The 13,898-nt window shown below is 41.4% G+C and overlaps 1 protein-coding gene across 3 annotated transcripts in view; it reads right to left on the reverse strand.

Moving 5' to 3' along the window:
• Positions 1–13,660, reverse strand: part of MVB12B (multivesicular body subunit 12B) — a 234,265-nt gene extending 220,605 nt beyond the window's left edge. The window contains exons 1-2 of one of the 3 annotated variants that reach the window (XM_089689995.1): positions 13,523–13,632; positions 1,252–1,419 (exon numbers count right to left, since the gene is read on the reverse strand). The gene's annotated coding sequence lies outside the window, so the exon portion shown is untranslated. Of the gene's footprint in view, positions 1–1,251; positions 1,420–13,522 lie in introns of all 3 variants that reach the window. The other 2 variants (XM_089689997.1, XM_089689993.1) reach the window with 2 other exon arrangements.
• Positions 13,661–13,898: the final 238 nt, after the last annotated feature.

Here is a 13,898-nt window from a genome sequence, read left to right on the forward strand (position 1 = left end):
ATAACCAGCCTATTCTGTATTCAGACAGTTTAATAAATAAGTCCCATTGAGACCAATTTAAAATAGAGAAAAAGCCATGGTGATCCCTCTATAAACCAATTAGATTCCAGCTGTCATTTTCTCTAAGTCATGTTAAAAAACCAAGGGAAGACTCTCTTTGCTGACAGACTCTGGGAAGTCGTGGAAGTGCAATATTTAATTTTTGGAGGATCTCAAAATGCAAATTCCTATACCCGCTGAGCGTTCCATCTCTCCAGCGTAGCAAGAAGGAGCATTCCCTGAACTTCATTCACAATTATGTTGAAGATCTGCAAATCTAATGATCATCACTTCCCTGGAGAACTTTAAATGTACTCCAACTTCACACCCTCCAGACACTGTATTTAAAATGTATTGAAAACTAAAAATTGAATATATTGCAGCTTTCCAATCCTTAAAGTCCAACTCCGGCAAATAAAATGATGTCCCGTGTGGACGGTGCCAGCACTGTAAGGGTTAATTAGTCATGTAGTCCCCATTCACATTATTGTTTCTGCTATGCGATTTTGAAATCATGATTATAAGGCTGCCCATTCATTGCCCTGTGAGCTTCACATGAAGACGTAGTTTGCTGTGATGGCCACGTGACAATAACATTGCGTTTTGGGGTGCCACTGAAGAACAATGGCACCCAAATGCGCATAGAGCATTGTGCTGTGATTGCCTCATGGTTTGGGATCGCAGGCAGAATTCCAAATCGCTAATATGTGAATGGGGTCTTAGAGGAGGTTCACACCACAATTTTGCAATCTTGATGTGTTTTTGATGCATTCCAGTGAGGTTTTTTTTATACATTTTGATGCGTTCTGGTTCTTTTTGATGCATTTTAAATGCATTCTAGTGCGTTTTTTTTTCTATTTTTTGCCAAACTTTACGTTTTTTTTTTTTTCTTTAATGTGTTCCAGTTTTGATGCATACTGGTGCATTTTTTATGTGGTTTGCTGCATTCCAGATGTGTCTCATGCAGAAAAAATGCAGCTTGTGGTATGAACTGGCCCTTAACGTGTTCCATTTTTCTCTTTTGTGCATGCACAAAAATACAGCATGTTCTACTTTTGTTGGCTGCAAACTGCACTGGTGTGAACTATGCCACTGGAATTCATGTTGACTACTGTCCATGCATTTTTTTATGGAGATTAAAATTGCCCTGGACTGCATGTGGTGTGAATTGGCCCTTATGTCTAGGGGAAAAATAAAAGATGATTTACTTACCTGATCCTCCACTCCTTGCAGCTAGACTAGTCCCAGCAGCATCGGCACCCCTACACTCCACTGGTCTAGGGTCTTCATGTCATCAAGACTAGAGCAGGGTCCATAGCCCTGCACTGAAAGTGAGGATGCCGAAGGACAGTCTAACACCAGCTCGTGGGGGAACACCACCTGCTTGGGAAGAGGGGGATTAGGTAAGTAAAACTGTGTCTCCTCTCCCCCAGACAAAACAAACCAATAACCCATATAGTGCAGACGCAGCCCCACTGCAAGGGATCATTTTTTATTTGCCTGGAGTTGGGCTTTAAATGAAATGGCTGCATTAGTTTTCTTTTTTTAGGCTTTTTTTTCCTTTATTTTCACCTGGTGATCTGACAAGTATTATTATTATACAGGATTTATATAGCGCCAACGGTTTGCTCAGCGCTTTACATTATAGTGGGAGACAATACAGTAACAATAAAGTTCAATACAAGAGGGATTTGAGTGCCCTGCTCCTTGGAGCTTACAATCTAGGAGGGAGGGGTGAATGGTACAATAGGTAATAACAGTGGGGGATGGAGTGGTTGGAAGAGTAGAGGATTCCAGTAGGGCAGGGATAGGCTTCCCTGAAGAGATAGGTTTTCAGTGATCACCTAAAAGTAAGTAGAGTAGGCGATAGTCTGATAGATTGGGGTAGGGAGTTCCAGAGGATGGATGACGCCCTAGAAAAGCCTTGGAGATGAGCATGGGAGGAGGAGATAAGGGAGCTAGAGAGTAGGAGGTCTTGCGAGGAGCGGAGAGTACGGTTTGGGTGATATTTAGAGATAAGATCGGTTATGTAAATTGGGGCAGTGTTGTGGACAACTTTATATGTCATTGTTAGTGTTCTGAAATGTATCCGTTGGGCAACTGGGAGCCAGTGGAGGGATTGGCAGAGAGGGGAGGCGGATACAGAACGGTTAGTGAGGTGGATGAGTCTGGCAGCAGCGTTCATGATAGACTGGAGTGGGGATAGCCTGCGATGAGGTAGGCCAGTGAGGAGGGAGTTACAATAGTCGAGGCGTGATATGACAAGGGAGTGAATAAGTAGCTTAGTGGTTTCCGGGTTTAGGAACGGTCGTATCTTGAAGATGTTGCAGAGGTGTAGTCTACATGATTTTGTCAGCGATTGGATCTGGGGCTGGAAGGACAGATGGGAGTCTAGGATTACACCTAGTACCCAGGCATGAGGGGATGGACTGATGATTGTGTTACCAATATTTATGGTGAAGTCAGTGGAGGTGGCACGGGCAGGGGGGAATACTAAGAGCTCAGTTTTGGTAAGGTTGAATTTGAGGAAGTGGAGTGACATCCAAGCTATGTCACGTAGTAGGCTAGTGATGCGAGTGGAGACTGAAGGGGTGAGGTGAGGGGTAGACAGATTTGGGTGTCATCAGCATAGAGATGGTACTTGAAGCTGTGGGAGTTTATCAAGTGACCAAGGGAGAAGGTTTAGATAGAGAAGAGAAGGGGTCCAAGGACAGAACCTTGAGGGACCCCTACAGAAAGAGGGAGTGAAGAGGAGGTGGCAGCATTATAGGTAACACTGAAGGAGCGCTGCGATAGATAGGAGGAGAACCAGGAGAGAGCGGAGTCTCTGAGGCCTAGAGAGTGTAGTTTTTTGAGGAGGAGGGGATGGTCAACCGTGTCAAAAGACACGGAGAGGTCGAGTAGTAGGAGTATTAAATAGTGGCCGTTGGTTTTAGCAGTAAGTAGATCATTAGAGAGTTTTAGTAGGTCAGTTTTAGTGGAGTGTAGAGTGCGAAAGCCAGATTGTAAAGGGTCGAGAAGGTTGTTGTCAGTGAGGTGGGAGCTCAGGCGATTGTAGACTAAGCGTTCTAGGAGTTTAGAGGTAAATGGCAGCAGGGAGATGGGTCTTAGGTTTTTCAGGTTGGTGGGGTCAAGGGAGGGTTTTTTAAGTATGGAAGTGATGTGCACGTGCTTTAGAGGGGAGGGGAAGGCACTTGTAGAGAGGGAAAGATTGAAGATGTGAGTGAGGGAGCATAGGATGGAAGAGAAGGGTGACCGAAGGAGTTGTGAGGGGACAGGGTCCAGGGGGCAGGTGGTGAGGCGGGCTACTGAGAAGACCTTAGTGACCTCTTCGGTGGTAGCGAGGTCAAAGGAGGAAAGTGTTGAGGGAGGTATGGTATGAGGAATTCTAAGTGGGATGGATGTCTGTGTAGTGGCGATGTCCCTACGAATTGCATCAATCTTGTTTTTGAAGTGGTTTGCAATCTCGTGGGCAGTGAGTGAGGCGCTGGGTGGCGGTGGAGGCGGAGAAAGTAGAGAGCTAAAAGTAGAGAAGAGCCGACGAGGACTGGAAGAGAAGGTATTAATGAGAGTGACAAAGTAGGCTTATTTAGCAGCGTGAAGGGAGGAAGTGTATGTTTGGAAGGCAGATTTATAACGGGTGAACGCTTGGTAGGATTTGGTTTTAAGCCATAATCGCTCCAGCGCGCGACTGTCATAACCTAGTTACTGTGTGAGTAACCTAGTTCCTCTCTTAGGGCTCGTTCACATGGGCGGCAGTCCTTGCCATCCCTTGCCATGGTTGATTTCGGTTCATGGGGCATTCAGCGGGCAGTGAGGAGGTGATATGTTGACTCTTTAACACCTGATTTACCCCTGTTGATGCAGCACTGCACTACAATTGTGTGCATTCCATGCGGTTGCAACGCCACCCCATAGGCTTACACTAGTCATTTTCAGCTGAATGCAACATGTTTAATTTTTGCTGCAGCCATGAAACACTGCATCACAACCACAGCATGTGTACAGCCCCAAGTGACTATATACCTTGGTTTGGGTGGGTGGTTGGGGAGGCAGTAAAACCACAGCTCAACCACGTGTTTTTACTGCCCCCTAGCCACTGTATGATTAAAGCCTTGGGGTGTCTCCACTCTGGACAGAAGAGTAACGGAGACACTCTTGGACAGCAACATCGTGAATTTGGGGAGAGAGTAGTGTGAGATACATTAGCAGATTTGGATGGACTTGACAAACAACTTAAAACGGAACTCTGACTAACACTTTATAAGCAGTTACAACAGCTTTTTTTCCTTTTCAGGGTTAAAAGTTTTACATAAATGAATAAAAACCGATCTTTGTAAGCACCCCTGTCAATGTTAAATGGTTTGTCTCAACCCTCTAACTACTACTTTTGCTGGACAAAAGTTGAAAAATAAGTTACTGGCCAGGTGAAAATAAAACAAAAGAGTGATTAAAAAAAAGAAAATAATGCAGCCACCACATTTAAAGCTGGCTATACAGTAGCAGAATTTCAAAATTGAATTTGTTTTTATCATTGGATTTTGGAATGAATGGAATTTGTGAAGTGAAAACCACATTTATTGTTAGAAATTTGTTGGAGAAAAATGTTCCATCCTGCTCTATCAAATGTTCTCATCAATAGAGTCGTAAACGATCATTGATTTGACCTCACTGGTAATTACAAAAGCGACCCAAGGTTTAAAAAAATGTTACTAGCTAAACACTGGCTGAACTGTCCGACAGAAGTGAATGGGTAGTTTCCACACACCCCGGTATGGCAACAGTTGGTCCTTCTCCCGCACACCACCACCATGTTTCCCTCTGATGAGCAGACCTGGAACCAGCATGGGGGGTGCCGTTGGATAGAGGGGAGAGAGATCAGCAAACATCCTTTGCTGATCTCCCCTTTCTATTAAGAACCCAGAAATTTCACGGTCTGGCTGTCACTTCCCTCCATTAGCTTCAATAAAGGGCAGGTGAGACATCTAAAAGAGGAGACCTTGATGTCTCATTAAACAGAAGCTGTCACCAAAAAAAAAAGTTTTTTTCCCTTACGTGATGAAAAAAAAGGTCTCCTGGGCATTTGTTCATCTTTCCTAAACATCTTTCTCCTGGTGGGAAAAACAACAACGCAACTAAAACCGGGACAGACTAAAACATTTAATGTGAAAATGGCTTAATGTAGCTTAACGTGTAATAAACTGTCTAAATCTTAATCAATTGACTTGAAACTTTGCACAGCCCAAGTTCTCAACGTCCCAAACAGCTCTTTTTTGTACGTTAAGCCACATTAAGCTCCCCAAAAAACAAGCTTAATGTCCCCCATTTTCTTTGTGGAAGTCCAAAATCTATGAAACTTCTAGGACATGTTTGGGACGTTGAGAACTTGGGCTGTGCAAAGTTTCAAGTCAATTGATTGAGATTTAGGCACATTACGGTACGTTAAGCTACATTAAGCCATTTTAACATTAAATGTTTTAGTCTGTCCCACTAAAACCACATTTTTGCAAACACTTTTAGCTACTTACAGTCCAGGCCAATTATGCCATTCCTCTCCTACTTGTAAAAAAAATCTTTTTTTATTTTTTTATTTTTTTTTGCTTATAACCCCAAAACATTGTAAATATTTTTTAAGCAGAGGCCTTAGAGAATACAATGGTGGGTGTGCCATATTTATATGTCATACTGTATTCGTGCAGCAGTTTTTCAAACTCGTTTCTTTGGAAAAATACACTTTTACGAATTCTTATTTAAAAAACAAAACACAATATAATCAATTGTTTGGTAAAATATAAAAGTTGATGTTACACCAAGTAAGCTGTCACCAAAAAATATGTCACCTAATATGTCACGCTTTAAAACTGCATATGCCCATGGAACGGCTCCAAACTACAGTACCTAAAAATCTCCATAGGCAACACTTTAAAAGCCTTTCCAAGTTATTGGTTAAGTGCCCAGTCATACCAGTGCGATTTCAGGTGTAATTTGCGAATTGAAATCGCACCTGAAATCACATCTACTGAGTGTTAATGTCAGTGTCTTAACATGTGCGATCTGCTGCAGCGCAATTTCTAAAGTAGTTCTTGCATTACTTTTTCTGCAGTTTATTGCAATTTCACATACATATAATATTACAATGCAAATCACAAGAAATCGCTTAAAATCTTCTTAAGTCGCAATAAAGTCTTCAGAAATCGCACCTGAAATTGTGCTGAAATCTTACACAAATCACGCATTTTTAAATCCCAGCGGTGTGACTGGTGACTTAAAGTTACAAAGGAGGTCTACACAAAAAATGGCACCCGTCCCAACCTATAACCAGCCTTAGCAGTAAGGTGCACATGGAAGAGCAATGCACATCACAAACAAGCAGGCTGGTTATACAGTGGATATAAAAAATCTACACACCCCTGTTAAAATTTCAGGTTTCTTTGATGTAAAAAAATGAGGCAAAGATAAATCATTTCAGAATGTTTTCCACCTTTAATGTGACCTATAAACTGTACAACTCAATTGAAAAGGGGGGGAATTAGACATAAAAAACTAGAATAATGTGGTTGCATAAGTGAACATACCCTCTTATCATTGGGGATGTAGCTGTGTTCAGAAGTAAGCAATCACATTCAAAATCATGTTAAATAGGAGTCAGTACACACCTGCCATCATTTAGCTTTAGTTCACACTAGATGCAGTTCAGTGCGCTTTTTTTTTTTGCATCAAAAATGCATGCCAGTGTTTTCCATGTATTCCAATGGCCTTGGTTCACACTAGTGCAGTCAGTTCCAGACAGATTCTGGTGCAGAAAAAAAAAAGTAGAACATGCTGCTTTTTTTTCTTCACAAAACCATAATGGAACAAGGAAAACTACATCAAAACTACACTGGAACTGCACGTGGTATAAACTGTAAGCAAAAAGGAGTGCATTTTTGTAGTGTGAACTGGCCCTTAGGGACAGTTCACACTAGCTGCAGTCCAGTGTGTTTTTTTTCTGCATCAAAAATGGATGCACAGTGTTTTCCACGTATTCCAATGGCCCTAGTTCACAGCAGTGCAGTCAGTTCCAGTCAGTTTCCGGCGCAGAAAAAAAAGTAAAACATGCTGGAACATAGCAAACTGCATCAAAACTGCACCGGAACGGAATGTGGTGTCAACTGTATCTGGAATGCATTTTTGTAGTGTGCACTGACCCTGAAAGTGCCTCTGATTAATCCCAAATAAAGTTTAGATGTTCTAGTAGGTCTTTCCTGACATTTTCTTAGTCGCATCCTACAGCAAAAGTCATGGTCCGCAGAGAGCTTCCGAAGCATCAGAGGGATCTCATTGTTAAAAGGTATCAGTCAGGAGAAGGGTACAAAAGAATTTCCAAGGCATAAGATATACCATGGAACACAATGAAGACTTTCATCATCAAGTGGAGAAAATATGGTGCAACAGTGATATTACCAAGAACTGGACGTCCCTCCAAAATTGCTGAAAAGACGAGAAGAAAACTGGTCTGGGAGACCAACAGCAACATTAAAGGAGCTGCAGGAATATCTGGCAAGTACTGGCTGTGTGGTACGTGTGACAGCAATCTCCCATATTTTTTGTATGTCTGGGCTATGGGGTAGAGTGGCAAGACGGAAGCCCTTACGAAGAAAAACATCCGGCTAAATTTTGCAAAAACTCATCTGAAGTTTCCCAAAAGCATGTGGAAAAATGTGTTATGGTTCGATGAAACCAAGATTTAACTTTTTGGCCATAATTCCAAACGATATGTTTGGCACAAAAACAACACTGCACATCACCAAAAGAACACCATACCCACAGTGAAGCATGGTGGTGGCAGCATTATGCTATGGAGCTGTTTTTTTCATCTGGAACTAGGGCCTTAGTCAAGGTAGAGGGAATTATGAACAGTTCCAAATAGTCAATATTGACACAAAACCTTCAAGCTTCTGCTAGAAAGTTGAACATGAAGAGGAACTTTCTTTCAGCATGACAAAGACCCAAAGCATACATCCAGATCAACAAAGGAATGGCTTCACCAGAAGAAGATCAAAGTTTTGGAATGGCCCAGTCAGAGCCCAGACCTGAATCCGATCGAAAATCTGTGGGGTGCTCTGAAGAGGGCTGTACACAGGAGATGCCCTCGCAATCTGACAGATTTGGAGTGTTTTTGTAAGGAAGAGTGGGCAAATATTGCCAAGTCAAGATGTGCCATGCTGATAGACTCATACCCAAAAAGATTGAGTGATGTAATAAAATTAAAAAGGGCTTCAGCAAAGTATTAGTTTAAGGGTGTGCACACTTATGCAACCATATTATTTTTGTTTTTTATTTTTACTTCCCTCCACCTAAAAGATTTCAATTTGTTGTTCAACTGAGTTGTACAGTTTATAGGTCACATTAAAGGTGGAAAAAGTTCTGACATTATTTATCTTTGTCTAATTTTTTTACATCACAGGAACCTGATATTTTAACAGGGGCGTGTAAACTTTTTATATCCAGTAGGTTGAGACGGTTGGTTGCCATTGTTTTGTGTAGTTGGCTAATTTGGATGCAGGGACACACTGGATGCCGTTGCTGTCATTTTGGTATAGCTGGGTGTTATGTGCGTCCCTGTACCTTTAAGGAGGGATGGGCTCCTCCAGGCACACCTGTCCTTAACCTATCCATTGATACATGTGCTCCTACTATGGAGGCACTGGAAATTTTGTGGCTTACGCATATATTTGCAAATGTGTGCAAACAAAACACTGTTTTTAACGCAAACTGTTAGACAGGGCCAAATTGGTTGTTTTGCAGGCTGGCTAGTAAGTGTTGCTGGGAAATCCTTTGTTTACACAGGAGGTCTGGTGCTGAAGTTATTGCTCTTGCTCTGATGGTTGCTGCAATACCTCACATGTGTGGTGCAATTGCCGTATACATATGCATGTGGGACTGACGTGCATTCATATCTGCAAGTGAGCACAGGGGAACAGGGGCTCTGCAAAAAAAAAAAATGTATTAAATGATTAAAAAATTACACTGTACCTTTATTTTTTTTTTAATCACTTTTATTGATATCACAAGAGATAAACAAAATCCCTTGTGATCGCATAGGCCGTGACAGGAACTATTTATGGAGAGATCTAAGGTCTATTAGACCCCATATTGCTCCTCTGCCCTCCAAAGCATTTGATCAACTGAAACCATGTGTGACTAAATCCTTGTCACTTTTCATTTCTGATGTCACACTGTGGGAGGAAAAACACCCGTTTCTCTCACTGTGTCCCAGGAAGCGGATGCCACTGGTCGTGTCCCCGATGGGGCGGTAAAGGCGGCGACAGGAGGTAATAGGACCCCCTTCTGCCTCCTGTAAAAGTAATCCAAAAAGTAATTAAAAGTAATCCATCTATAGCTGCTAGGATTACCTTTACATTGAAGGGAATCACCTGCTCTAAAAAATTATATCTTGGTCATAGCTGCAGCAAGGATCGACATATCAACCTTCCCATCCAAGGATGTATGGGAACGTCCTATGGATGGGAAGTGGTTAAGCACAATTAAGTGTGTTTATGCACGTCAAACACTTTGGTGTTTATTCATTTCATTGGCCAGAATGTTTATTTATTTTGGCCATTGAAATGACTGAACACCAAAGCACTTGACTTATAGCTTAAGTGCATTAAGATGTGTTCACATGTGTTTAGGTATATTAGACTTTTTTCTGCCAAAGTGCTGCTGCTCCTGAATGAGCTGGCGGTGGGTTTTTCTTTCTTTCTCTAAAGGCCTATAAATGTATGCATTAACACATACAGTTGCAAGAAAAAGTATGTGAACCCCTTGGGATTACGTGGAGTTTTGCATGAATTGGGTATAAAATGTGCTCTGAACGTCATCTAAGTCACAACAATAGAAGAACACAGTCTGCTGAACATAATACTACACAAACATTAGATGTTGCCATGGTTTAATTGCACATAACATGTAAACATTCACAGTGCAGGGAGGAAACAGTATGTGAACATTTGGACTTAATAACTGGTTGACCCTCCTTTGGCAGCAATAACCTCAACCAAACATTTCCTGTAGTTGCAGATCAGACCTGCACAACGATCTGGAGTAATTTTGGACCACTCCTCTTCACAAAACTGTTTCAGTGTAGCAATATTCTTGGGATGTCTGGTGTGAATTGCTCTCTTAAGGTCATGCCACAGCATTTCAATCAGGTTGAGGTCAGGACTCTGACTGGGCCACTCCAGAAGGCGTATTCTGTGCTGTTGCAGCCATTGTTTTGTTGAATTACTTGTATGCTTTGGGTTATTGTCCTGTTGCATCACCCATCCTCTGCGGAGCTTCAGCTGGCGGACAAATGGTCGTACGTTTTCCTGCAAAATGTCTTGATAAACTCTGGAATTCATTTTCCCATCAATGACAACAATCCGTCCAGGCCCAGAGGCAGCAAAGCAGCCCCAAACCATGATGCTCCCTCTGCCATGTTTTATAATGGGGATGAGGTTTTGATGTTGGTGTGCTGTGCCTTTTTTTCTCCACACATAGTGTTGTGTGTTCTTCCCAAACAACTCAATCTTGGTTTCATCTGTCCACAGTATATTTTGCCAGTAGTGCTGTGGAACATCCAGGTGCTCTTTTGTAAACTTCAAACGTGCTGCAATATTCTTTTTGGACAGCAATGGCTTCCTCCGTGGTGTCTTCCCATGTACTCCATTCTTGTTTAATGTTTTCCTTATTGTAGATGTGTCAACAAAAATGTTAGCATGTGCCAGAGATTTCTGTAGGTCTTTAGCTGACACTCTGGGATTCTTCTTTACCTCATGCAGCATTCTGCACTGTGCTCTTGCAGTCATTTTTACAGGACGACCACGCCTAGGGAGAGTAGCAACAGTGCTAAACTTTCTCCATTTGTAGACAGTCTTACCGTGGACACATGAACATCAAGGCTTTTGGAGATACTTTTGTAACCCTTTCCAGCTTCATGCAAGTCAACAATTCTTGATCGTAGGTCTTCTGAGAGCTCTTTTCTCTGAGGCATGGTTCACATCAGACAGTGCTTCTTGAAACCAGTAAACCCAAAACAGGTGTGTGTTTTTTAAGGGCAGGACAGCTGTCAGCAACACATCCAATATCATCACACTAATTGGAGTCAAGGTTGGCTCACTCCTGGCTCCAATTAGCTCTGGGAGAAGTCATTAAGCTAGGGCCTCACATACTTTTTCCTCCCTGCACTGTGAATGTTTACATGTTATGTGCAATTAAACCATGGCAACATCTAATGTTTGTGTAGTATTATGTTCAACAGTCTGTGTTCTTCTATTGTTGTGACTTAGATGACCTTCAGAGCACATTTTATGCCCAATTCATGCAAAACTCCACGTAATCCCAAGGGGTTCACATACTTTTTATTGCAACTGTAGGCTAATATTGAGGGGTGTTTACAGTAGTAAAAAAAAATAAAGCAGTACGCCTCTAGAAGTGCCGTTTAAAATGCCCAGTGTGCATGAGGCCTAAGGTTTAATGAAAAAAACAAATGTAAAAAAGTAAAGTTACACTCAAGCACTTAAACCCCCCCAAAAAAATTAGATCAGCCCCCACCCCAACATACATGCACACACGAACGTAAACGCACACATTAGGGGCTCCTATGCAAAAAAACAGCAATTGTGCTACATATTTTACCGATCGCCATGCATGCTGGAGTGAGAACAACAATCCTAGGGCCATTATTCATGGGTAACTTGAAACTGATGACATGTAGGGGCTTTTAAAGCATCACCTATGAAATTATAGCGTTTCAAAGTTTGTTACCATTTCATGGACACGCAATTGCTTGAGATGTTTGGTATCTATTTACTCGGTGCAACCTCATCTCTTATATAATTTTTTTTAAAAATTGGGTAATATATTGTGATTCTGTGCTCTAAAATTAACTTTAGTGTATATTTTACTGAGATTTTGTGCTTGATAAACTGTTACGCTAATATGGTATGACATGAAAAATTAGAACTACCACCATTTATTCTTCAGAGTGTCTGCTTTAAAAAAAAAATTGTATAATATATAATGTTTGGGGGTTTTAACTCGTGTTCAAGCCTAATGCCCCATTCACATCTAAACGACACCCAACATTGCATTTTTTGCATGTTTTTTGTAGCACAGTTTTGGAGCTGTACCATTTATTTGAATGGGCTTCCCTCCACTACAATATCACGCAAAAGAGTTTTGTGCGTTTTGCTAATTTTTTTTCTGCGTGGATAATGCACGACAAGATGCTCAACTTCTACCTGCGTTTGGAGTGCCAATAAGAAATAATGGCACCGCAAGTTCATTGCACTTTTTGCCACATTTTTCTTGCGTTTGCGTAAAGTAATGCACATTTCTGCCTGCGTTTTTACTATGGCCAAATGTGAATGGGGCCTTTTAAGGATTTTTTTAAACATGCAAGAAAAAATGCAAAAATGGCTCTCTCAGCGAAAGGGTTAGATTGGAGAATTTTTGCTTTTGGTCTCTTTACCTAGCTGTCTCACGATTCACAGTGGATTGTGTTTTCAGCACCGGCTGGTGTGCAGTTAACAGGTGTGCTTAGCAAGGAATATGTTGCCTCCTGCATGGTGTTTCATGTTAAAATCCCTCTTCACAGCGCTTTCAATAGCTGTGGCCCAATTCACCTCTATAGAGCTTGGTGGTGGGCAGTATCACCTGTGCAACAAAACATGCCTGATTTTTTTTGTCGAACTGCAACAATGTATATAGGTTGCGTCAGGCACCCATTGCCTGGTTTTGAAAAGTGGCTAAGACAATGCATCTCAACTGCCCGGTTTTAACACCTGTTTTAACACCTGACAGTGTGTGAAAGGGGCCTTTGGGTTTAGAAACATAATAACCTATCAAGCCACATCACGTGTTCAGTATTGGAGTACTGGCTGCAATTGGCTTGGGTTTAGTTTGCTCTTTTTTTTCCACCCATATACTATTCTACTACTAGTGGTCTAGTAACTACAAATATCTACTCTGTACTGTATATTAAATAGTTGAGGTTTGTCTAAAACATGGAGCAAATAATCTGCTAAGCATGTATATGTGGAAAGTTAATTATTTTCTAGTGGTACTTAACACACTAGTCCCCAATCTAAAGAGTATATAGTGCGGTGCATCCCTTAGTCTATTCTACAAACCTAGGATGTGTTATTATAGTATCACTGTCAGATCCTAACTTTCTCTAGATTAGAAATTAATACTAACACCAGATTGGTAGCTATGAACTGGACAGACTCTTTATACTCTTATATATGCAGTTCAAGTTCTGACAGTCCTTGTGTAGGATTGGATGAGGTCATTACCTCTACAGTAGTCTCAAAATAAAGCTAGAACTGTCAGGATATGTTATTCTCAGTCTATCAATCCTTCGTGTTCTAATAATTTTCCTGTTTTTTTAACTAAAGAAAAGATATTCTAAAACGTCTAAAGTAAACCTATTCTCTATATTTCAGCAGGTACTCACATTTTCCAGTGGTGGTCAAGGTCACAAGAAAAGTTCTACGGTCCCTCTAGAGCAGAAGCAGTTAACAGTGTCCAGTCTTGTAGGCCGAATGGCAGGAAATCTCTCTAAGCTATTATAGGGCCATCTGTGGGGGCTGGGGCTGTGTGAGAGATCCTATTCATGGTAGTGACTACACACCCCGAGGCTCAATTCTTCTTTGTTCAAAGTCAGCAATCACACTAGCATCACAACAAAGCAGGATGCTTTCTAAGGAAGACCCTCAAGATTAGCCATAGACCTGAAATTATTTTGTCCCGGTTTTCAATTTCAGGTGATAAGTTCACTCTTGTAGACAGTAGAAGATATCTCTAGGTGAACAATCTGAAGGGTTTAAAAA

The sequence above is a fragment of the Staurois parvus genome, unplaced genomic scaffold (assembly GCF_062004578.1).
Source record: "Staurois parvus isolate SC_StPar_1 unplaced genomic scaffold, SC_StPar_1.0 ptg000508l, whole genome shotgun sequence".
Classification (NCBI taxonomy): Eukaryota; Metazoa; Chordata; class Amphibia; order Anura; family Ranidae; genus Staurois; species Staurois parvus.